This window comes from Pinus tabuliformis, chromosome 2_2 (genome assembly GCF_031772625.1).
Source record: "Pinus tabuliformis cultivar Carrire ecotype Pingquan chromosome 2_2, CPIR1, whole genome shotgun sequence".
Taxonomy (NCBI): Eukaryota; Viridiplantae; Streptophyta; class Pinopsida; order Pinales; family Pinaceae; genus Pinus; species Pinus tabuliformis.
The window spans coordinates 93,283,185-93,307,279 of NC_142300.1; positions in this window are offsets into that span (position 1 = coordinate 93,283,185).

A 24,095-nucleotide genomic window follows, 5' to 3' on the forward strand; every position below is an offset into this window, starting at 1 on the left:
CTATCTCCTTCCCAGGAAAAGGAGCTGTGTAGTCTGTTGGCCAGTCATCTAGATGCTTTTGCTTGGAGCTATAAGGAGATGAAAGGAGTCCATCCTTCGGTCTGTACCCATCACATCTACATCAAAGAAGATTGTAAACCGGTTAGGCAACCCCAAAGGAGAATGAATCCAACCCTTAAGGACATCGTCAAGGAAGAATTTCAAAAACTGTTGGATGCCAGATTCATTTACCCCATCTCGGATAGCGAATGGGTGTCCCCTCTGGTGTTGGTTCCCAAGAAAAACGAGAAGTGGATAATCTGTGTGGACTACCGAGAACTAAACAAAGCCACCAAGAAAGACCACTTTCCTCTACCCTTCATAGATCAAGTGTTGGATGGACTGGCGGGAAAGAAGTTTTTCTCTTTCCTAGATGGGTTTAGCGGGTATAACCAGATCCAAATCAGCCCAGAAGACCAAGATAAGACCACCTTCACTTGTCCTTGGGGTACCTTTGCTTACCGAGTTCTTCCCTTTGGACTATGCAATGCTCCTGCCACCTTCCAGAGAGCCGTCTTGAGCATGTTTTCTGAGCTGGTCTATGATTCGGTGGAAATCTATATGGATGACTTCACTCCTTATGGGTCCAACTTCCAGGAAGCATTGTCCAATCTGGGAAAAGTTCTAACCAAGTGCATTGATATGAACCTGTCCCTTAGTCCTGAAAAGTGTGAATTCTTGATGACTGAAGGGACCGTGCTAGGACATACCATTTCTCGCCAAGGGTTACAGGTGGATCCTAACAAAATTGCTCTCATCAAGAAGGTTCCACCTCCTCAGAAGGTAAGAGATGTTCGTAGTTTCTTAGGTTTAGCAGGGTATTATAGGAGATTCATTAAAGACTTCAGTAAGCTAGCCTCGCCATTGTTTGGCCTCTTGGCAAAAGATGTTGAGTTTAATTGGATTGACGATTGTCAGAAGGCTCTGAATGGATTAAAGGATAAGTTCGTGTCTGCCCCAATCTTGAGAGGTCCAAATTGGGCCCTACCTTTCCACATCCACACTGATGCTTCGAAAAAAGCCATAGGGGCAGCCTTAGGACAAGTTGAACAAAAACTTCCATACGCCATATACTTTGTCAGCAAAAACTTATCCAAGGCAAAACTGAATTATACTGTAACTGAGAAAGAATTCTTGGCCGTGGTCCATGCACTGAACAAGTTCCGACATTATATCACTGGCTATCAAACATTTGTACATACTGATCATGCTGCAATTAGATATTTAATGAATAAACCAGATGTGAATGCTCGTATTATTAGATGGTTACTTTTGTTGCAACAGTTTGATTTGACTATCGTTGACAAACCAGGTAAAGAAAATGTTGTTGTTGACTTTTTGTCTAGATTGGATTTGCCTGCAGGTGAGGATGGAACAATGGATGACCAGATGCCAGATGAACATCTGTTTGCTATCTCAGTACTCTCTCCATGGTTTGCTGATATAGCAAACTACCTTGTCTCAGCACAGTTCCCTCCGCACCTATCCTCAAGAGAGAAGAGCAGAATCGTAAGGAAGAGTGCCTCATTCACTTGGATCGGGGGCAACCTGTTCAAGCTTGGCCCCGATCAAATCTTAAGGCGTTGTGTAAGGGAGGAGGAAGTCTTTGATATCCTCCTAACCTGTCATGACGGGCCTTATGGAGGACATTTTGCAGCCAAAAGGACTGCCTTCAAAATCCTACAGGCAGGCTACTATTGGCCCACGCTTCATCAAGATGTCAGAAGGTATATCAACCAATGTGACCGATGCCAAAGGATGGGGAAACCGACTCCAAGGGACGAAATGCCTCTTCAACCTCAAGTGACTCTTGAGCCATTTGAGAAGTGGGGGATGGATTTTGTGGGTCCAATCAATCCTCCTTCGAGGCAAAGGTCTTACATCATTGTGTGCACAAACTACCTGACAAAGTGGGCAGAAACCAAAGCAATCAAAGCAGCGACATAAGAAAAGGTGGCCGATTTCTTAAGAGAAAACATCTTCTACAAATTTGGCTACCCAAGAGAGCTAGTCACCGATCAAGGAAGCCAGTTCACCTCCAACTTAATTGAAGACCTACTCGCTCATCACAAAATCAAGCATAGGACTTCCACCCCCTATCATCCTCAAGCAAATGGGCAGGTGGAAGTCACCAATAGAGCATTGGAAGGGATCTTGACTAAGGTGGTGAGCAGTAGTAGAAAAGATTGGGCAGATCACCTGGTTGAGGCCACTTGGGCTTACAACACCACTTGGAAAACCACAACCAGCTTCACACCTTATGAGCTGGTCTATGGGAAGAGAGCTTTGCTGTCAATTGAGTTTGAGTACAACACCTTGAGGATGGCAGCTCAGCTGGACTTGGATCTCAGCCATGCCCAACAAGAAAGGTTATTGCAGCTGAATGGATTGGACGAGCATCGAATGCAGGCCCTTCTCCACTCAGAAGTGGTTCAACTTTAGAGGAAGGTATGGCATGACCAACACCTCAATGAAAAGCAATTTCAGCCCAGAGATTGGGCGCTGTTGTATGATTCCAGACATAAGGATTTCAAGGGGAAGCTGAGAACCAGATGGCTGGGACCATATGCAGTGGAAAAATGTAATGACAATGGGTCTGTTCTTATTCGGACCATCGATGAGGAGGCCATCCCCATGCTCGTCAATGGGCATCGACTAAAGATCTACAGAAAACCTCTTTCAAGGCAAGAATTCATCAAAACTATGGAAAAATCAGTGCTGGTCATAGAGAAGGGTTCTGCCTTTGTTTTGGGCATACCCTGAACATGCAGAAAAAAAAAAAAAAAAAAAAAAAAAGTATATAATAAAGATCTTTGGGTGAAAACCTTTCTGAGGCTCCCAAGGCAGATGGTAGGGGTGAAAACCTCATTGAGGCGTCCCTGCTATCTTTCTGAAATTTTTTGAATAAAAAAGACCCTTGTGTGAAAACCTCTCTGAGGCACTCAAGGCAGATGGTAAGGGTGAAATCCTCACGGAGGCGCCCCTACTGTCTTTCAAAAAAAAAAAAAAAAAAACGAACAAAGAAACAGGGAAAACAGGTTTAAGATTTGACAATTCATGCAGGTTGTAGGTATTCCATGCAGGAAAAGAGGTCCCTCAACTCAAGGACAAGGGTCCCTACTATGCTACCAGGTGACCTCACCAGCACTCTCTCCAGAAACACTCATCTCTTCCAAGGTCTGGGCATGATTTGATCACAGTTTAGCCTTCTATAGGAAGCTACGAGACTTTCTACAGGAAGTTCTGTATTTCTACAAGAAACTTCCTGTAGAATCTTTGGACGGCCCAGGACCGACTGTGTGGGAGGATTTGAAGCCTGAGGTCCAATACGGAGGCATGCAAGCCAATGTTTTTCTCCATCACCCACTGTTGTCACCTCCTTCTACCACCCCTGTTGCCATGCAATGGAAATACCTGCACAGTCAAATCAGAACGTTGGATTCTCAGAAGAAACAATTCTCAAATGGAATAAAGTATTCAGAGGCCCCATGCGCTACTTATCAAAGCCATCCGAGGACCCTGCGACCGTGACCGTGATGCCACCGTTTCCACTGTTTCGGCATGCGCCCGAGGAGGAGAAACGGCTACAGGATATCCTACAGGAATCCTGTAGCAGTTCATCCGGCTAGAGCATACACCATGTAGGCACCTGCAACACATAGAGCGGGCACATGCACCATCCGCAGCTAGGAAACAAGTCTCGTAACCAGTAGCAGTCAGCAAGAAGGAACCCCTGTGCCTGTGCATGAAGCAGCAGCAAGCGGATCCGTCACCCTCGTCCTGAAGCCTGAAAATAATGTCGCGGCGGCACAGGTAAGTGCCTCACCCTTTTTCGTCAAATTACATGAACAATGCTCTAAAATGTGTGCGAGTATGAAAATGAATGGGTTGAGCCAGTCGGGTAGCCATTCAACTGGCCACCATGACCAGTCCGATGGTCTCGTCCGATTCGGAAAGTGTTGGTTATGTCAAGCAAGACAGGAAATGGACACGTGGGAAGCGTCCAGTCGAGGAGAAGCGGCAATCTAACAGAAATGGCGGCGGTAGATATGCAGGGAATGATGTGGCGGTCAGGCAGACTTACAATGGAATGATAATAGGTGACGTCGTCCAACGGTTCAGCAGGGACAGCTCACCCCCGCGCCACGAGTTCCGCAGGGATTCAAATCCACTGGCTAGATCGTGTATGGCACTCCACTCATTTATCATCAACCGCTTTGCAGTCGAGTAGGCGTCCGAAATCCCCTGAAGCCTGTTACTCCGAGTCCTCGGCTTGTTCAAACATCTGGTGGCTGCACAGAAGGCCTAGAACCACTGACGCGCTCTCCAGAACCCGTGCGCGACTTCTACAGGAAGCTGCACTACAGGAAGCTCACCGCTCCGGAGGAAATCAATCTATTCATGTCAAAGGTGGCGAATTGGAATGAGGTAAGCCTGAACCTGGTCCTCCTATGCAATTGGTTTGAAGGGTGGCGAAGTCGACGTCCTAAAAAAGTAGAACTACAGTCTGCGCATAAATTTGCAAGCGTCGTCTTCCTTTTGCATGAGAATTGTCGTCGAAGTGTATATGCGGGGTTTTCTACAGGATTTGGTTCGTAATTGAGCCCCTGTCAAGGCTCACCTATAGATAGCTGTGAATTCACGAACCGTGTGCTTGACAGAGGTGTAATTCTGCGCTCTGTCTAAGGAAATCCCAAAGGCCCATCTTTTGATACGCGCCAGCCACCTCCGGCTAACACAGCAAGCTTTCACCATGCCGGGTGGGTTCATTAGGAAGGAACCGACAGACTCAAAGAAGCTACGGGAAAACCCTGAGGTGGTAGACCTGTTTTCTCGTGCACGATGGATGTCGTTCTGCGACAAGCTTCAAGGTTATGATGACGAGGTGGCAGAGGAATTCCTGCGAGCTTTGAAGCCAAAATCAAAAACGCTGGCCATTGTCAATTTCAGAGGTTTGAATCACAGACTCACCCCACAATTCATCAACAGAGTCACTGATCTCCCAATGGGGGTACCATGGGATAAGGAGGAGAGAAAACTAGGCCAGAAGGCTAAAAAGGAATTCTTTCTGCCGGAGGAGCAATTCTCAGAGGATAAGAACGGGGTTCGCAGAGCTAGCCTACAGCCGCTCTGGAGTGAGGTCAGCCTCCAAATTATGAAATATATCACGTGCGAAGGACGATTCAGCATCGTATATGGGTACCATTTCCGGCTGCTCACAGAACTTAGGCACCAAATGGACCTACCTTCAGAAAACAAGCTAAGTATTCCTTACTTCCTCCTGCAGTCCATGACTGAATGTGCCACCAAATTACGAGAGGGCACGCCAGACCAGGTAGCCCATCATGGGCTCATTAAGCTCCTCGTGGAGGATGCACTCCACACATACACCGTCCCTCTCTCGTGGGAAGCCTTTCGAAATTTGACTAAGGATGGCGACATCAAAATGTTGGCCGAGGAGCTCACCTCCTCCAGCAGCGAGGAGAAGGAACCAATACAAATAGAGAAGAAAGGAAAAGGCCAAGAAACCATGGCCAAAGCACCAAAGAAAGAACAAAAGGGGAAACAAGAGAAACACCAGGTTGCCGAAACAGAGGATGACAAACCCACATTGACACCCAGGGAGAAAAGGTTACAGAGTAGGGTGGAAAGGACTGAACAAGTCCACGTCAGTGAAGGCACCTCGAAAGCAGCCTCAGCAAAGTCAAAAGACAAAGCACCCTCAGCCAAACAGGCTAAAACGGTGCCACCTGTTTCTACAGGAAAATAAAAAACGGCTTCTACAGGAAGCCATCAATCAGCCGCTACAGGGCTTTCTACAGGAAGTCCAGAGAAAGGAAAACAGAAGGAGAAGACAGCCGAAATCCTTGCAAGGGAGGCAGCATCCGTGCTGGCCACCCTTAGTACCCCTCCCAAGCCGAAGGAAAAACGAAAGAGGGAGATCCCTTTGTATTTCAAAGCCAGGAGAAGTGTGAGAATCAAAATAGGCAGGCCCCAACCTCCATCCAGCAGCCCAATTACCATAGAAGACACCCCTACCTCGCCAAGGGAGAGGTCCCCCTCAAAAATATCAGTCACTTATGAGCGGGGGAGCCCGAAGACAACTGCTTGGAAGGAGAGAATGGACAGGTTGGCTTCAAAAACCCCACTACAGGATGCTGAGGCCGTTCTACAGGAAACATTGGCCAGGCTCAAGGAGACCGAAAGAATGGAGGGAGAGGCAGCCACATCACCACTTAGGGAAGACGGAGTAGAGCCACCGAGGGAAGAAGAGGTAGAGCATATTCCGGAACCTAGTCCCCAGCCAAGCTTGAGCTCGTATTATAACTTTTTGGAGGCTGGAAAAATTATTCCATAGAAATTCACAGTGCCGCTTTTCTTTGCGTTGGAGGAAGAAAGAGTGAGAACCCACACGTGGATGAAGATAGCTAAATCAAAAGGAGTGGCAGATATAGGCCCCTTGGAGGAACAACTCAAGGAGGCACGAAGAGAATTAGCTATGGCCAAACACGTGGGAAACTGCCAGCGGGTATTCCTACAGGAAGAGAATGAGAAACTCAAACTGCAGCTACAGGAACAGAGGAAAGAAAGGGGCACATCATCAGAGGACAAGGCCAAGCTATCGGAGTTCTATCTCCATAATTTGGCCCTTCCTAATGTGACTTCATGGGATCCCAACATAGTCATAGGAGATATGCAGTTGATGGCATTTGCCTCATGGTTGAACCATGAAGAAAAAAGAGCATCAGAGGTCAAAGAGGTCATGAACCGAGAGTTACATGAGCCACTGCTGATTATAGCAGAGCCAGGGGATCCCACTACATTGATATCGGCCCACCAACACTTAGCCACCAACTCTCAAGCTTTATTGAAGTACATGGATCAGCAGGCTCAGGCTATAGCACATTTCGAGGATATGGAGCGACTATTAGGGGACAACTGTGTTCATGCTTGCACCCGCCGATGGAACACATTGTCCCACAGCCTCAAAATCAGGGAATATCACACTCCAACTCGAATGAGGGAAGCTATAGTACGGGCGCCCCTCTACAAGAAGTCCATACAGAACCTCCAAGCCAGCTGGATTGGCCTCAAGCTAAGCCCACCTTTGCTTTTAGGATTGATGGAAGGCAGCACAGAAAAAGAAGAGCATAAGCAGTGGGAAGAGGTGGAAAGGAAGGCTGGGTTCCATGCCAGTGAGGAGGATACTACTTTAGAAGCCTGGGATGTGAGAGTGGCGATGAAAGCAATGAACGACGAGGAGCTGGATTAGTTGCTCAGGGATGAACAATCATTTTAGCTGGGGGGTGATGATGAGCCCCAAATTTGTTAACATTTTGGGCTCATTTGGCCTAACTACCCTTGCTCAATCCTTCATTTTTCATAACTTATGCATCATTTTTTAGTATGATTATGTCATTTGTACGAATAAGGGAAGTCACTATTCCTAGGTGGCTAACACATGCTCATTTCAGGTTTTTTGACACATGTTGGAGCAAAACCGAGTAGATAAGGGCTAGGAGACAGCCATGATGGGGTTGAGGACTCATAGGAAGGTTGTCCACGTCATTAAATAGCCTTCCTCGGGATCTTCACCCCCAACTCCGAGCTCCAAAAGCCACCACAACCGGATCTAGAAGGCAGCCAAATAGATTTTGTGGAAGCAGCTGTTCACTCCCAGTTTGGTTAGCCAAGTCCCATAGATTTAGGAGGCCAGCTTGGGGCCTCGTGATTTATAAATGATAAGGCTTCAGCCTTCGAAAAGGACTTTTGGAAAAATTGTTGCACATTCTGCACTACGAGCTGCTAGCTCTGTTTTTGCTCTTTTGTAGCCATCATTGGCATACCTCTTGACTTATGATTATTATTTTTTAATGAGAAGCAGTCAGATTTGATCTCAGATCTGAGTTTCTAGAGGAGCCATAGCTCTCGGGGTTGGGCCCAACCTGAGAGCCTAGGGCCTCCTTCTTTTGTATTGATATCTTTTCTTTCAGCAATATGATTTTCTTTACATGCATTTGAAACGCAGTTTGTTGAGTTAGATTTCGTGGTGTGGTTAAGTAGGTCATTGCTAGAAGATAGAGTTGCTTCAGATGTCTAGAATAGAGTAAAGAGATTAGAATTGATAAGAGTTCCAGAAAAGGGTTGCCTGCACTCTCATTTTCACCTCTTTCTAGGGGCTAGAATTGCAGACAGTGCTACCCAAAAAAAACACTAGTTTGCGTACTCATGCAATCTTTGGTGCAATGTTTTCATTTGTAAAAGTTATCCATGCGCTCAGACCTCTTGGAATGTTTCTTTGCTTCAGTACCATACATGGTTCTCTTTAGAAATAACGTTGTTGTTCATTGGTTTCATTAACAGTTAGGATATATTAGTAATATTTTGATTATGTGCAGGACGTGGATGATTTGGTTCAGTTTATACTGTGCAGTGCATCTCCATCACTCTCTCGTCCATCTAAGCTTCATCCAGGCCAACTGCTCATCTCCAAATTAGACCCCTCGTCTCACAACTACTCTACTGCCCACGTCACCCTACCTTTTTGGCCTTCCATTCCCTCTGCCATTTTTAAGACAAGCTAGCTTTCCACACCCTCTCATCACCTCATCTCTCTGTCACTAAGTCATTACAAACCCCTCTCCTACCTCCCTATCCATCCATGTAGCCTCTTCCACTCACCCATCATCCAAAATCCAATCGTAGAACATCCTGTAGGAATTGCTGAACATCCTGTAGAACCCCTGCAGACTTCCTGTAGAAGCTCATAAACGCGGTTTCTTGGCAGCCAAACTTTGTGAAACTCTCTAGAAGGATGTTAGGGACTCCTTAGACCCTCTCTGAACCTTCCCGACCTCTTCCAAGCATTTCTCCTCCGTGATCCGCCTCTGCACAGTAAAAAGCCAGTTACAAGCGCATGCATGATAATTCTAAATAACTTATTCAAAAATACAAAAAGATGTTTTCTTCAGGTAGAAGTAGTCTAGACACATGCATCTTACCTTCATAGAAGTAATGGCATCTCTTTAAGTAGTTTGCATTCCCATCTTTGCATCAGTAGGACTAGCTGGTAGAATTAGGGTTTGCTAGGGTTTACGTTTCTTGTTGGATTTCAGTTTCTTTCCGCAAGTAGATTAGCTTCCTTCGAGTTAGCTTTCGTCCATCAGTTAAAAAGCTTCTTCTAAGAGCTCATAGAAGTTGGCTTAAGCCCCTAGCGGACTTGTGCCAGCTGACCAAGTGACAGCTGCGGCAAGAGCTAGTACTTGTGCATACAGCACCGTCACTTCCAAGTTTGTTACGAACTACCGGGTTGATAAAATTAAAGAAGGAAGTTCCAGGAGTTGTAGCATTATTGCTACAATACTGGAGCCCACCAGTTGCAAGGCACAAAAATGTCTATAACAGTTTCCCCCTAAAGTATGAGGTCGTTAATCGAGTGAAATGCTTTATTATGAGGATCCGAAGTTCTTTCAATGCTGGGAGGAGACCTGTAATAAGATACAATACTATACATTATCTTCATACTGTTTTTCATGATCTAGCTGAGGCGGGCATTCCCATGCTCAGCTTTATAAATTCATTTTCATGTACATAAGACAGACAATCGTCTGATTGTAGACTGATGCTTCTGATAGAGCCACCATCCTTTTGGTAGGATGATTATCTGTGCTGCAACGCTGTGCATTTAATGTCTTTATTTTCCTGAATATATATCGCAGCCCGGATGGATGAAACTAGATCCGGGGTCTTCAATCTCGTCCAATCTTCACTCGAAGTACAAGTCGATCCATGTGAGAAATGTTCTGAAGTCGAACATGGAAAGACATTGCTTGATTACCAGTCAATGATGTAAACTGTTAACAAGTGCGAGAGGAATCACCGATAATGATAATGACCCTCAAGGTACTACAGTGCAATTCACGTGGTGTGAATAAAGGACTTGGCGTTGAACACCACGCAAAATCTTTTGGTCGAAGGCCATTGATGTAAACCTGTTGCCGAAAGTGAGAAACTTGCCATTAAGGCATGTAAGCTTCAAAGTACTGAATGGGGTGTTCCTAGACCAACTTCTTGGATAATGAGCTGATGTCGACAAGAAGTGATCCGTCAAAGGAGGGCCTTAATGAATCCCACATCAATGACACGGAACGGAGTAAATGATTTTGATGGAGGTGAAAATGATCTGATGATATACGGTTCAGGGTGGCGGTCATGAAAAAATGGAGTATAATGTATGGTAGTGGGTGGGACACAGGTGGCTTCTCTGGATGACTTCTCTTGAACATGTCAGCGACACTGATGTGATGGATTGGTAGCATTAACCCCAAATGTGGATGGTATGGTGTGACCATGGCGATGTGACCGGTGAATGAAACAACCCAACCCGACTCGGACATGGAGTGGAAGTGTCATGTTCAAGAGCGACTTGCTACCAATAAAGATTCTTTGAGTTTTCTTCCCAATTTTTCCCCAGTCATTGCTGACCAGTACCTCTTTATTTTTGTCAAGCTTGAGGAGGATAACATATTCTTGTTCTATAATTTGACCTTCGGGCAAACCCATCGCTATGTTTTAACGAGCCTAGCGATAGTGAAACTCGTTCTCGTCTAAAGACAAGTTTGTCGCTATTAATCTTTTTAACGAGTTTAACGACAAAGATAACTCGGTCCTTTTCATTTTTAGAGAGTCTGAAAAGGTACGTAAAGGTAACTCCAAAATTCCTCTTTCGTCATCTAATCCCTTAAGTCCGAAAAAGTATAAAACAATACAGAAGGGATGAATTTTCGATAGTTTTAACGAGCCGAACAAAACAAGCGCTCGATCTTTTTGTGTAATAATCCCTCAGGTCCAAAAAGATTAAAATCTAGAGGAGGGATATCACTTCCTGTCCCTTTAACGAGCTGGAGAGGCCAATGGCTCGACAATCTTTTCATATTTTGCGAGTCAGTTGAAAAGAGCTTAAAGAAGACTCGTCTTTTGAGGAACGAGTGATAAAATGGGTAGCAGCTGATTCCAGGTAAGGTTTGGAATTTTCCAATCACGGCAGTGTCACAAGGATGGCTAGTGAAATCACTCTTCGCAGATGTTCCTCAAAATGGGTAAACAATCAAATGGAGGTGAATGATCAGCCAATGTAAAAGTGGAGGTGATGGTGCAAACATGACCAAGGCTTTAATGGCTGAAGTACTACATTCACAGTGGTTATTTACCGGGGAATAGTTCATTTTTTAACGAGCTTAAACGCGGGTGGAAACATTTGCTCGGTGCGGGTTTATTTTTTAACGAGCTTGAACCTTGCGGTAACACTGCTCGATTAATCCAGTCATATGATAAGAATGTCTCATATAAAATGGCATTTTTTAGAGTTTTGCCCCACATCCTTTCTTTATGCAAGTTAGGAAACGACCAATCCTACGGGTTTAAAGGGTTAGAGGTCCTAAAAATTTAAAAAAATAAATAGTCGCTCTTCGCTTGCATTCCAAAAGGTTTGCATGCCCCCAGGTATAAAATAGAGTTTCAAGGTTACTTCTACTTCTATCCGCCAAAACATTTGTTTTACCGAGAGAGGCCTACCTCTTACAGGTTACCCAAAGATTGTTTTATTCACAATGCAAACAAAACACTTCTTTGGCAATGTCTACCGAAATAAACAAAGGTGAATGGATGATATAGTGAGACCATCCCTGACATAACTTTGACAAGAGGATCTTGTTCTAGAATAACCCCCTCTTCCAATCACGGACGGGGGTACAGACTAGTCATATTCTCCCGCGGAAACCTACCCTATACCTGAAGTTTTCCTGCCGAAGCAGACCAGGATGCATGCCCTCTGGGTTTCAGTCATGTCCCTCCGAATTACTCGCGCTCATCGAGAGGACGGACTGGAGATTGAGACATTTCTTGCGTGAAAAGACCATTCAGGGATGGTATATGACTATTTTCTATGTGTGATCTGGGAAATGAAAGCTGGTCCACGAGCTTGACCACTCTTCCTTCGTGCGGAAAACACATCACTCTAAAGAGTGATGAGACAATGGCTCTCATGCAATAAATATAGTCTCGTCCAAGGAGTAGATTGTAATCTAGGGGTCCTTGAACTACCATTACGTTCATGTGAACGGTTTTCCCTCTCAATGTTATGGGCACATTAGGAAGGATCCCTAACGGTCGACTGGTTCCTTTATCAAAGCCTGTCAGATTTCTCATCTCAGGAAAAAGCGATGGCGAACCAAGTGCTTTCCAAGCAATTGAGGAAAGGATACTCACAGAAGCCCCCTCATGTATGATGGTACCAGCCATAACCATTCTATATATTTGAACGATAATTCGGAATGGTACACTAGCTGGTAAACGGGGTCTGCCTAGTTGATTCCAGTCGAAGGAGACAACTAGGTTGCTTGGAGGTGGGACTAGATAGACGGCCGGGTACGACTCTGACGAACTTCCTTCCTGTGGTAAAGGAACGGGTAAATTGCCCCCATGTTCGTTGGAGTCTGTGCTTATGAAAAGAATTTGGACGGTGTCATTCTTGTTCTCTTCAGTGATTGAATCATCTGAAGATGAAACCTCTGGAGACAAGACCGGGTCAACTGCCGCCTCGACCTTTTGACTTTCGTCTGGTATGGATCCAGATGGTTTATCTTCAATGATAGGTGCTTCAGCTGACCACCTGAGCGGGCCAGCCGGATTTTCAACTAGTGACGGACTCGGCAAGAGTTTTTTATATCCAGGAGGAAGTCGTAACGGTGAAACCAGACGATCATCCAAAACTCTTTTAGCTTCGTCTAAGAAGGGACAACGGTGAACGGCATGATCGCCTTCACACAGTTTACAAGGAAATCTATATTTTCCTTTTTGTCCTGGGGCTTCACTTTCACTAGTCAAAGGTGTGCTTTCAACATGATCATCAGAGGTTGACGACACCGGGTTGTGCAATCTAGGAGACCAGTCCCTTAATATCCGAGGGATGCAAGGACAATCTCTGTGAAAGTGGTCTCCTTTGCAAATGACACATGGCGATTTAGGCCTGGTTGGTGCAGTGTGTGGATTTTCGTTAGACGACACTCGTTATCCCCCATTCGCCTTTGGCTCCTTCTTCTTCTTCTCTTTCTTCTTCTTTTCCTTCTTCTCCTTAGGAACTTGACTTTTGGCTTTACCAGCCCCATCAAGCGAAGAGGAAGGAGGAGAAGAAGAATTAGAGGAAGTAGAAGGATGGTGGGCAACTCTGGACTCGTCTAATTGCTGATTCGATTGTTCAGGAATAGTGGTGTTCTGAATGACAGAGGTTGAGAAGAGACATACAGGCAAACCAATTGTCAGTCCTGGAAGCGACAATGTGGCCATATGGGGCGCACCAACATCTCCCCAAGAGGAGAAGGGACTAGGATTTCCTCCAAGGGGAATTCCTTGGTTGGTAGACTCCATTTTCTCAACCCAAGATCAACGTAGGAAAGGGTAATGAATATTCCGTTTAAAATAAATTTTTATACGCTTTGACACAACTTGTTTTTTCAGGTTTTAAGAGTCGAGAAAAAACAAAAGATGACTCTAGTCTCCTTCGATTTTTAATGAGCCTGAAGTGACAAGTGCTCAGATGGACCTTTTCCATTAAGGAGTCTAAAAAGGAACGAAAGGGACTGCTCTGGAGATCTAGGTAGAGGGAGTACCAAACCAATCGCAAAATTGCAGAATACTTTTTACGGTACAACAGTCAATCTTCCTGAATGCTGTGTTCAGTGCATTGCGATCAATAGGGCGGCAGACACGGCTTCCTATGGATAAAGGATTTAAGCCTATAAGGGTCTCCCAAAATATACTCAACGGTACGTGGGAGCACAAGTCCGTACTGGCACTTATCGTCTCAAAGTGGAGGAATCACCCAACCATCAGTGAGGACAACAGTTACCAGGCTTTACGACGTGGGAATACGTCTCTAGCCTAGACCTCTAAATGTTGTGCGTTAAGTTCCAAAGCGTTGTTAGATTCATTGAATTTATTTTAAGTTGATCTTTCTTATGAAGTTTGCCTTTTGGGTTCACCACGAGATGTAGATGTAATTCCTAAAATGCAATCTAAAGATGATAAACAAACTTTTATCTCTTTTGTGCAATGAAAATCCTAGCTACTAGAGGAAAAGAAAGACACAATCTTTTCACAAAGAGCAAAGAGCACACTGTAAATGCACTTTCCTAAATCAAGCCAAATAGACTGTCAATATGAAAATGCACATGCATGTATTTGTTTTTGACTTTCTTAGTATTGATGCTAAAAAGAAAGTTGATGTACAAATCTGAATTTGCTTTCAAGCGACAAACACAAACAAGCTTCTTTTCGAAATCAAAAGATAAAGACGATTACGACACTTTACGATTTTGAAATGAATACTCGTTTTTGACTCTAGAAAATTACAAATTCAGACCAAAGGCAATAGTAAAAGTATAATCGACCATCAACAACAATCAAACTTTCTCCTATGATCGAAATCGAGACTTGCGACAGATCTAAATCAAAGGATGACAGTACGACTATTCTACTTTTGCAATGGAAAACTGTAAACGACTGAACAAACACACAAAAACGTCTACAGTTCTTTTGTACAAAGGAGGCAGAATAACAGCAAGGAAAAGGGGTTTTAAACAGGCATATACTGATCACAAGCTACAAAATTGGGAGACAGAACTGGAAAAAATGAAGCACAAGAACCTCTGCTGCACAGGGCTAGTATGATCAGCGCACCTGTAACACAGAGAAACTGGATTGTAATGCAGGTTGCCCTTTCGGGAAGTGCGCTGAAATGCAGGAACTCTTAACAGTACCTGCGCTGGGCCAGAAATGAGAATCTGTCCGGGCTCTGGGTCACAGTTTGCAGTTGAGTCTTTGGTTTTTGGCCGAGTAAAAGCAATCAGTAATGCATAATCAGGGGTAGATCTAAGGAGGGTCTAAGAGCTATCACAAGGGCAATCAGATCATTTGTGAATCAGCTGTTCAAATCATAAACAAATCCAGTGAATGGATTGAAGTAGCAGATGTCTACTTTGCATTTGTTATGGCAAATGCAGTTCGAATGCTACTTATAAGTTTATGAAACAAACAACAAAGAGATACACAAAAAAACTAATTAGACATTCTCGCCAGCGGAGTCGCCATTTTGCTACCGGGAAAAGTGTCTATTTAGAACTGCTCTATCCCACTAAGGTGTGATAGCTGCCTTAGAAACAAACAGAGAAAACTACTTTTGTATTTCCTTTATGAACTATAGATAGAGGGGGATAGAAAGAACCGACCTGTGTCTTGCGCTAATCCTTTGATCCAATCCCTCTCTTCTTTGACAGCTTCCAGCTACCTGCTCCCTTACTTGCCCAGCTTCACCAAGTACCTGTAAGATCACAGAAGAAGAACACTATACAAAGACATGGATCTATATTCATAAACAACTTAGGATCAGATTTAAGTTAACCATACAAATGTAACAAGCATCAATGATACAAAAGCATGGAGGAAAAACTCAAATAGTTTTTATTGATAAACAAGAAGATCCAGGAGGAGTTACAACCGATGATTCCTGACCCAACATCAACCTCCCAGCAAAGAAGCCCCTCTTCACCTCCAACAAAGCATAAATCACCCAATACTTTGATATTTGTCTCAAAACCAACAAAAATTCTTTACAATGTGCAAAATTCCAGCCTTCGGATCTCTGGGATGAGGAATTCATATATAGATGTATGCAAGGAGGATGAGTCAGCTTGTGATTTGATTAGTGTCTTCTCTCTGTCAGTTCTTGCTTCCACTTGGAGGCTGAAGGCCTCTTACTCATCCTTGGTCGAATTCAGTGAGGCAAGTGTCATAGGAGAAGATTCTGGAAGCTTCCATTGCCTCTCCACCTCGCGGAATGACACTGCCATTTGTCATTTCTCGCCCAACGCACCCTCATAGTGCATTTAGGTGCGTTGCAACGCACCTAGCTAGTGTGTTTAGGTGCTATGCAACGCACCTAGCCCGTGGAGCAGCTGAAATGATCCTGTTTTGACTTATTCTGAGCAGTTTCTGGTGGAGAACTTCTGGGAGAAGCTGTAATTTGTTGACCTTGTTCCTTTAGGGGTTAGAAAAACACTTTTAGGGACTTAGGAGCCCTTGGTTTATGGACATTTCATGCTTGGAAATTTCTTCTTTTCCTATTATAACATGGTGGCCCTTTGTTCGGATGTGTAAAGTCTATTATGCAAATCCGCAATCTGTTTGCTCATCCAGGCCACATTATGTTCTGTGGCAGCCGTGAAATCTATCCCAGTTGAGGAAATCATTTGAGGGTTTGCAGTGATATTAGGCACAATATCTTTGGCTGTGGTCACTGACAGAGGCTCGGTTGGGTTCCTACTGCAAAACTTCTTCCTTTCCTATACGATCTTGAGGTTTATCTCATCGAAAGTGAGTCGAGTGAGATCTAGGACCTCCTCGTCTTGATCCTCTGAGATGCCTAGCTCTTGGAGTGGGAGATGTCCGCCAGTGAGGGGAGTAGTAGGGAGTATGTCTAATGGAGGAAGCTCATTTTATCCTATACCAAAGTCAACTTTTTTGCTGGTCTCCCCTTGTTCACTTTCTCCGGCTTCCTTTTCCTTATCCCTCCTAAGCTCTTCTTCCTGTTGCCATTTCTCTTCTTCTGCTAATGCTCATTGCCTCTATAGTTCATCTTCCATGTTCTTAAGCTCTTTTTCCAACCTCTTGTTTTCTTCTTGCTTTCTCTTCTCGGCTTCTTCTTCTTTCCATTTTTTCTAGTCCTCTTCCTGCTTTTTCCTCTCTTCTTCTTCCTGCTTTTTTCTCTCTGCCTCTTCTTGTTCCCGTTGTTTTTCTTGCAATTGTTTCTCCTTTTCTTGTTCCTCCTGCCTTCTCCTTTTCTCGTTCTGGCTCTGGTTGTTGGAATCTGGAGGTTGTTTTTTCTCCAACTCCCTTTGCCTCTTGAGCTCTCGCTTTTTCCTTGCCAAGTGGGCATTCTTTTTTCCAGTGTTATATCCTCCTCCTCGTTATTGCTCACAGGGTCTTCAACCTCCTTCCCTTTGTGTTGCTCAGCCTCCCTATTGCCTGTTGGTGCTCCGAGCTGCTTTTTATTTATGGAAGAAGATCTTTCTTTGAGGCTTATATCTTCCTGGGAATCATCTTGGGGTTCATCCTCTACATCATGTTCTTCACTTGGGCTGAATTTTCTTGTAGTGTTATACCAGTTCCTCACCCTGTCTTCAATGTCCTTTTGGGTATGAGAATATGACCAACTGAATTTTTCCTTCTTGCAGTGGGTGGCTACTATCTTCTCTGGATCATAAGTTCAGTAGTTGAGCATTATAAAAAGGCTTCCTTTCAGCGCATCGGCCTCTGCCTCTACCTATTTGAAATTTTCTACCACGTACGCCCCGATGGTGAGGGGGAAGGCGGGCCAGGGTTTCTTCTTGCCTTTGTTCAATATCTTTGAAAACCCTTGCATCATCTGATAATAGACATCTTGCAGGAGAGTCCTATCTGTGGCAAACCTGGGTAGGGAATGCAGAGGCTTATGGGTGGTGAACAACCTAATGAATGCCCCCTCTTCAATGGGGAACCAATGTGCTACCTTGATGAGTGTCTTCATGGCCCTCTTAGACATGCATGGTGGTTCCTCACCAAAAAGTAATTAGTACAATGGGTTGATGAAAGTTTCGGAGATTATATCAAGCATACCTCTGTAACCTGTGTCCCAAAAAAGTTTATAATGGCTATGAACGGGGTTGGTTGCCGACGAGTCCCTCTTGCAACTCCAGTTTTCAAAGTAGCATCTCGAGAAAACAACATCGAGGAGGTATGACGACATATAGAATTCTGGAGGCTATTCTGGGTGTGGGTTCTTAACAACCGTTATGTTTTTTTTCAATGATGAGCATAGGATGTGCTATGACTTGTATTTTGTTGTTTGTTTCATTTATTATTTCATTTGAAAAATCACTTGGAAAGCATTAAAAAAAAAGGCAAGAAGGAGGGGCAATAAGATATATATATTGGAATCCAATACATGAAAGAAATAAAGGAAAATGTTAGATTTACAAAAGGAACAAGTATACATGAAATGACCCATGTGATAAAGTCAAATCGCAATATAATAGTTATATGGAGCGGGTCTTTTATATATATATATGTGTGTGTGTGTGTGTGTGTGTGTTAACGATGCGATTAGATCGCAATCGCAAAAGGTGCAGCAGGCAGTTACATGAACTATTACCACAGGAATCGCTGATCGCCGATTGCGATTCTTGAAAACTGTGCAAAGCTTTGAAAAGGTGGAAAAGGGTTTGGTTACATGTTTTATATGCATTTCTATCATAAAATATTATAACATAAATAAGCGCTTAACAGGCCAAACCCGAAGCGCATATATATTATGTTTAAATTTCGTCGGGTCTGCAATATGGGTGGTTGGCTTTGTAGCGCCGATTGCGATTATCGATTGGGTTCCGGACCCGAAAACTTATATGGCATATTTTGTAAGAGCGACGGGTTCGATATAATGTGAAACGCTTATGTTATATGCATTGACCCTGTCGATCGCGATATGCAATAAGGGCTGGCCAAAACATATATATAACATATTTTAACAGCCCGGTGGGTCCGTAAAGTGTTAAATATGTATGTTGGTGCATTCAATGATTGCCAATTGTGGTATGGAACTTATATATATATATATATATATATATATATATATATATATATATAAAATGCCAACTGTGGATACCTTGGGAATAGCCTTAAGCCTGTATTGAAAAGGAAAAACATACATTATCATATATTTTCATTATAAACTCATCGTTCCAGTATTTTCATGGTTATTGTAGCCGATGGGTTTTGGGGCCGATTGTGACTTGCGATAGAAGTCAATAAAGTGTTGAACAGGCAGATTTGATAGTTATAAAGCAGGATCTATGTTGAGTTCCAGATTAATGATAAACGTTAATTTTGCTGTGTAATGTTGGAAATCAGGGATTAGAGCACTGAAGAAGAAGACAATCTGATATGTTTCTTGGCATTTTGGCCAATCAGAATGCAATGTAAGCCCAAGATTATGCAAGCATCATTACAACATTTACAAAGGCATTCGACAGTAAACCGACAGAGCAAGCCAACAGTTACCATCTGTTTCTAAATTCAGTTTTGTTTTTGTTATTTCTTGTTCTTCGAGGTGTTTTTACCCTATGTAAATTCTGTAGTAGTTTTATTCATATAGTTAGAAAGCAGTTAGATAGGTTTCAGAAAATCAATAACTGTTCCACAATGTATAAAAAGTGGAAAATTTACTAAGAAAGGGTTGGAATTTTGGAGAACCAGGCCACTGTATTTCTGATAACATCATTGATTAATAAAACAACCAAAAGTTTCCAGGAGTTGTTACATATAATTTGTAAGTTTCACTTTCATGTGTCATGCAACGTTTTCTTTTTTTTAAGTGTAGTAATGAAGATGCAAGGTTAAATCCCTTAAAGAGCGCTCCTATACTTAAAGTCCTCATTTCCTTTCTAAGTTATAGATAGTAGTTTCTGTGAGAGATCAACATATTGTCTATGATTTATTCCTCATGATCATAATTCCTATAAGTTAAAAATAATAGTTCCTGTGAAAGATCAACATATTGTCTTTAACTTTGCTTTCAAACTTTCCTCATTCATCATTTATATTTAGCAGCAAATGGGATTCTGAGAAGTTCTGATCATACATGTATTAAGATTCTAAGGCCAAGTTTTCGAAGTCCTTCATTTGGTAATCTAATAAACAATAAGTGACAATAAATAATCTTTATTAATGTCTTAAACACAATTTCCCTACATCCAGGAAATTGGTTTCTTAAGGAACAACATTAATTGGCGTCATTGCCAGGGAGAGAAGACAAGAAGGTTTTTCCCTGGGTTTTCAGTATTTTCCTCTGGTTGTTCAGTGAGGTGGAAATATTTGGCTGTTTTAAATCAAAACAATAACTCTGGCTTCAAGAAGGGCCCATACAAGATCAGACACTTCACAAAAGAAAGCTCAAGATTTTTTAGATCCTGAAAGGATGTTTTCAAGGAGGGCTAGGAAGTTTAGGACCTCAAATAGACTAATTCATGTATTGTCTTTATCAAGCAACAACTTATCTGAACATTCTTCTAATATAGAGTCATCTTTTTCATCATCTGCATTTCAGGAACCTAGGTGTGAAGACCAATCTTTTGAGTCTGTTACTTTTCATTTACCTGTTGTAATTATTCAACCTCAACCAATAACCACATTACCTCCTTTGCACAGTCCATTTGCATTTCAATCAAGTTCCACATCTGTAGGTAATCAAAGTTTAGTAAACATGGCAGCCCCTACGTTCCTAGTCAATAGGTATGCACCTCTTCAACTACCACAACTTTACAATCAAATGCCAAAGGATTACCTCAAAATTCTTCCACGTTTTTGAGGAGAAGATGTACAAACAGTAGAGAATCATGTAGTAGTATTTTGTAATTTTGTAGAAAGCCTAAAAGTTGAACATTTAGATTTTTTTCTAAGACTTTTTCGTTCAGTCCCTAGATGGAGAAGTGAGGAAATGGTTCAAAGGTCTTCCCAATAATCCTATTCCTTCTTGGGAAGAGATGGAACATGTGTTTATTCTGAGATGGGGAGAAAAAAGAGACCATGGATATTCATTAACAGAATTTAATGCCACAAATAAGAAGTTTGATGAAACCATGGCTAAATTTGTCAAAAGATTCAACAAATTGTACAATATTCTACCAGTAGAGATAAAGCCTCCTCCTGCTGGTGAAAAAATCACTTTTGCACGGGCTTTTGAATCAAATTTTGGATTTACATTAAGGGAAAGGAGAGCTCCAACCGTTGATCAAATCCAAACAGATGCTTTAGAGATAGAAGCGAATCTGGTGGCTGTAGGAAAAGCACCAAAGACACAGCTTTCCCAAGACAAGGGAAAGAAAAAATGGAATCCTCCCAAAGTCAATCATTGGAGGATATGTGTAATATAATTAAAACCATGTCAGATAAGTTAAATAGATTAGAGTTAGAAAATAAGAACTCTCAGAGATAAACGCAGTTTAATAAGAGCTTTAATCCCCAATTTAGAAGGCAACCTTTGAAAATTTTGCAAAAGGAAAGGAAAGATCAAAATCAAATTCAAGCACCATTGTACATAGAAGCAGATCTTGGTGAAGAACAGCCTGAAGATCAAATTTCTACATTATATGCAGTTGTTGAAGATGAACTTGTCATTGAAGGAGAAGAATATGTGTATGATGAAGTAGATGCTATTCATAAAGAAAAAGAAATTGATGAATATTGGAAACGATTTTCTGATTTTATGCAGGCTGAACTACATAAAAAATATGCCCTGAGATCTAGGAAAAGATCAAGAAATCAAGAAAATGAAGGTGGGAAGCAAGTTTCAACTTCCTCATCAAAGGCGACTCCACAAGAATCTCAGCCTACAAAACAAGTAGATAAAGGAAAACAACAACAAAATACGAATAGCAAACCACAAATACTTCGAGGTGAGCCTTCTCCAAATCAAACTGAAAAAATTCATTCGGAGAAGCTTGTTTCAATTCCTCAAACAATTCCAGTCAATAAGAAAGGTTAAGATGAGAATGAAAGGATTGCTAAATATGGTCACTTGTTTAGTCTTACCAAGGAGCTGGAAAAGGTAAGAATACATGTTCCCCTTACAAAATTGGCAAGAACACCTACTTATCAAAAGGAAATTGTTGAGTTCATTAATTTAAAAGAAAGTGAGAGTGATATTGTAAATTTGCAGGAAGATAAACCAATAGTGGTTTTTGGCATGCATGTAGAGGAAGTAGATTCTTCAATACCTCCTTTTTATATTTCCCTATTGGTCCATTATTTCCTTCTACATAATGTTTGATTCAGGAGCTTCACACAATCTTATGCCTCTGTCAGTGATGAAGCAATTAAATATGGAAGTGACCAAACCTTACAGAGATTTGTATTCTTTTGATTCAAACAAGGTCAAGTGTTTGGGGCTTATTAAATATTTGGCAGTGTCACTAGCCCAAATTCCATCTAGAAGTTTGGTCATGGATGTTGTAGTAGCAGATATTCCTGCTAGATTTGGAATGCTTCTATCTAGGTCCTAGGTGGCTAAATTGGGAGGTGTTTTGAAGTTGGATTTTACATATCCTGTTATACCAATTTTTGGTGGGGAGGAGAGGAGATTGTACAAAGAAACTAGGTTTGTAAAAACTATTACGAAAAATGGAGCAAGCAACTCACCTGTGTATAGTCAGGAGAAGGATGATTTTGCTTGTTTCACACTGTATGATAATGGAGAGTTGGCTGAAGACAATTAGAAGCAGCTTGCTTCAGCCAATGTAATTACAAAGCTGCAAATGGAATAAGTCTAGAAATGTTTCTTTGACAAAGCTTATTCAAAAGAAGGAACAGGTGTTGGTTTTCTTCTAATTGCACCTAGAGGTAATATGTTTCCTTTTTTTTTTCAAATTAGAGTTCTAGGAAACTAACAACGTGGCAGAATATGAGCCTTTGATTATTGAACTACAAACAACCAAACAGATGGGAGTCAAATCAATTTATGCTTTTGGAGATTCAGAGCTAATTATTAAGCAGATAAAAGATCACTGCCAAACAAAGCATCCTAGACTCCGAGCATATAGAAATGAGGTATGGGATTTGATTGAAAAAATTTCTTTGAAGCTTTTAACAATTAGTTCATTACAAGGGATGAAAATAGATTGGCAGATTCATTGGCTGTAGCTGCTAGCACTTTCAAGTCTCCTATTAATCCAAGATTAAGATATGAGGTATAAATGAGACACAAACCTTCTGTTCCCAATAATGTTAAGAACTGGCAAGTTTTTGAAGATGACCAGCAGATTAAGGAGTTTTTAACTATGTTTGAAGAGTTCCAAGGTACAGAAATTGATCGGGACGAAGAAGAGACAACAGAAAATGCAGGAGCTAGTGGTTTTAAAGATTGAATAGAAAATCAGAAGATTGTTCAATTGAAAGATAATTTTCTGCCAAGGGGACTTGTTCCTCTTGAAAGGATTTTTAATTCCAATGATGTGGCTGCAGACCTAGGGAAAATCTCACAGGATGAACATTTTCAAGATCACAACATTGGCACTTAGGAGAATCCTAGGTTAGTCAAATTGTATGCTGAAGTTCCACCTAATTTTCAAGAGAGGTATCTTAAAATTTTCAAGAATTATGTTGATGTCTTTGCATGGTCCTATGAAGATCTCAAAACTTATGATGTAAATATTATTTAGCATAAAATTCCTTTGAAGGAGAGGGGTAAACCCTACAAACAGTAGCTTAGACAGATAAATCCTCTACTTCTACCATCAATTGAAAAGGAGGTCAAGGAGTTGTTGGATGCTAAAATCATAGTCCCACTCAGATATTTTGATTGGGTGGCTAATCTGGTACCTGTGAGAAAGAAAAATGGAGAAATAAGGTTGTGTGTTGATTTCAGAAATCTAAATAGAGCTTCTTTGAAAGATAATTATCCTTTGCCTAAAATGGACCATGTGCTGCAAAAGGTAACAGGATCTTTTAGAATGTCAATGCTAGATGGATTTTCTGGTTATAACCAGGTGGCTGTGGACAAGGAGGATTAGAAGAAAACAACATTCACAACTCCCTGGGGAACATTTATGTATGCCAGAATGCCTTTCGGATTGATGAATGCAGGAGCTACATTTCAAAGGGCTATGGACATCGCTTTTGTTGGAGATAAGTTTGTAGTAATATATTTGGATGATATTACTATTTTTTCTAAGTCTGATGAAGAACATTTAGATCATTTGAAAAGAACTTTTGATAAATGTAGAAGATTTGGACTTTCTTTAAATCCCAAGAAATCAATTTTTGCTCTGGAGGAAGGAAAATTGTTGGGACACATTGTTTCCAGAGAAGGAGTGAAGATAGATCTAGCCAGAGTACAAGTTTGTAGAAAATACTTGAAGATATTCAGAAGTTTCTGGGAAGGATAAACTTCCTGAGAAGATTTGTATCTAATT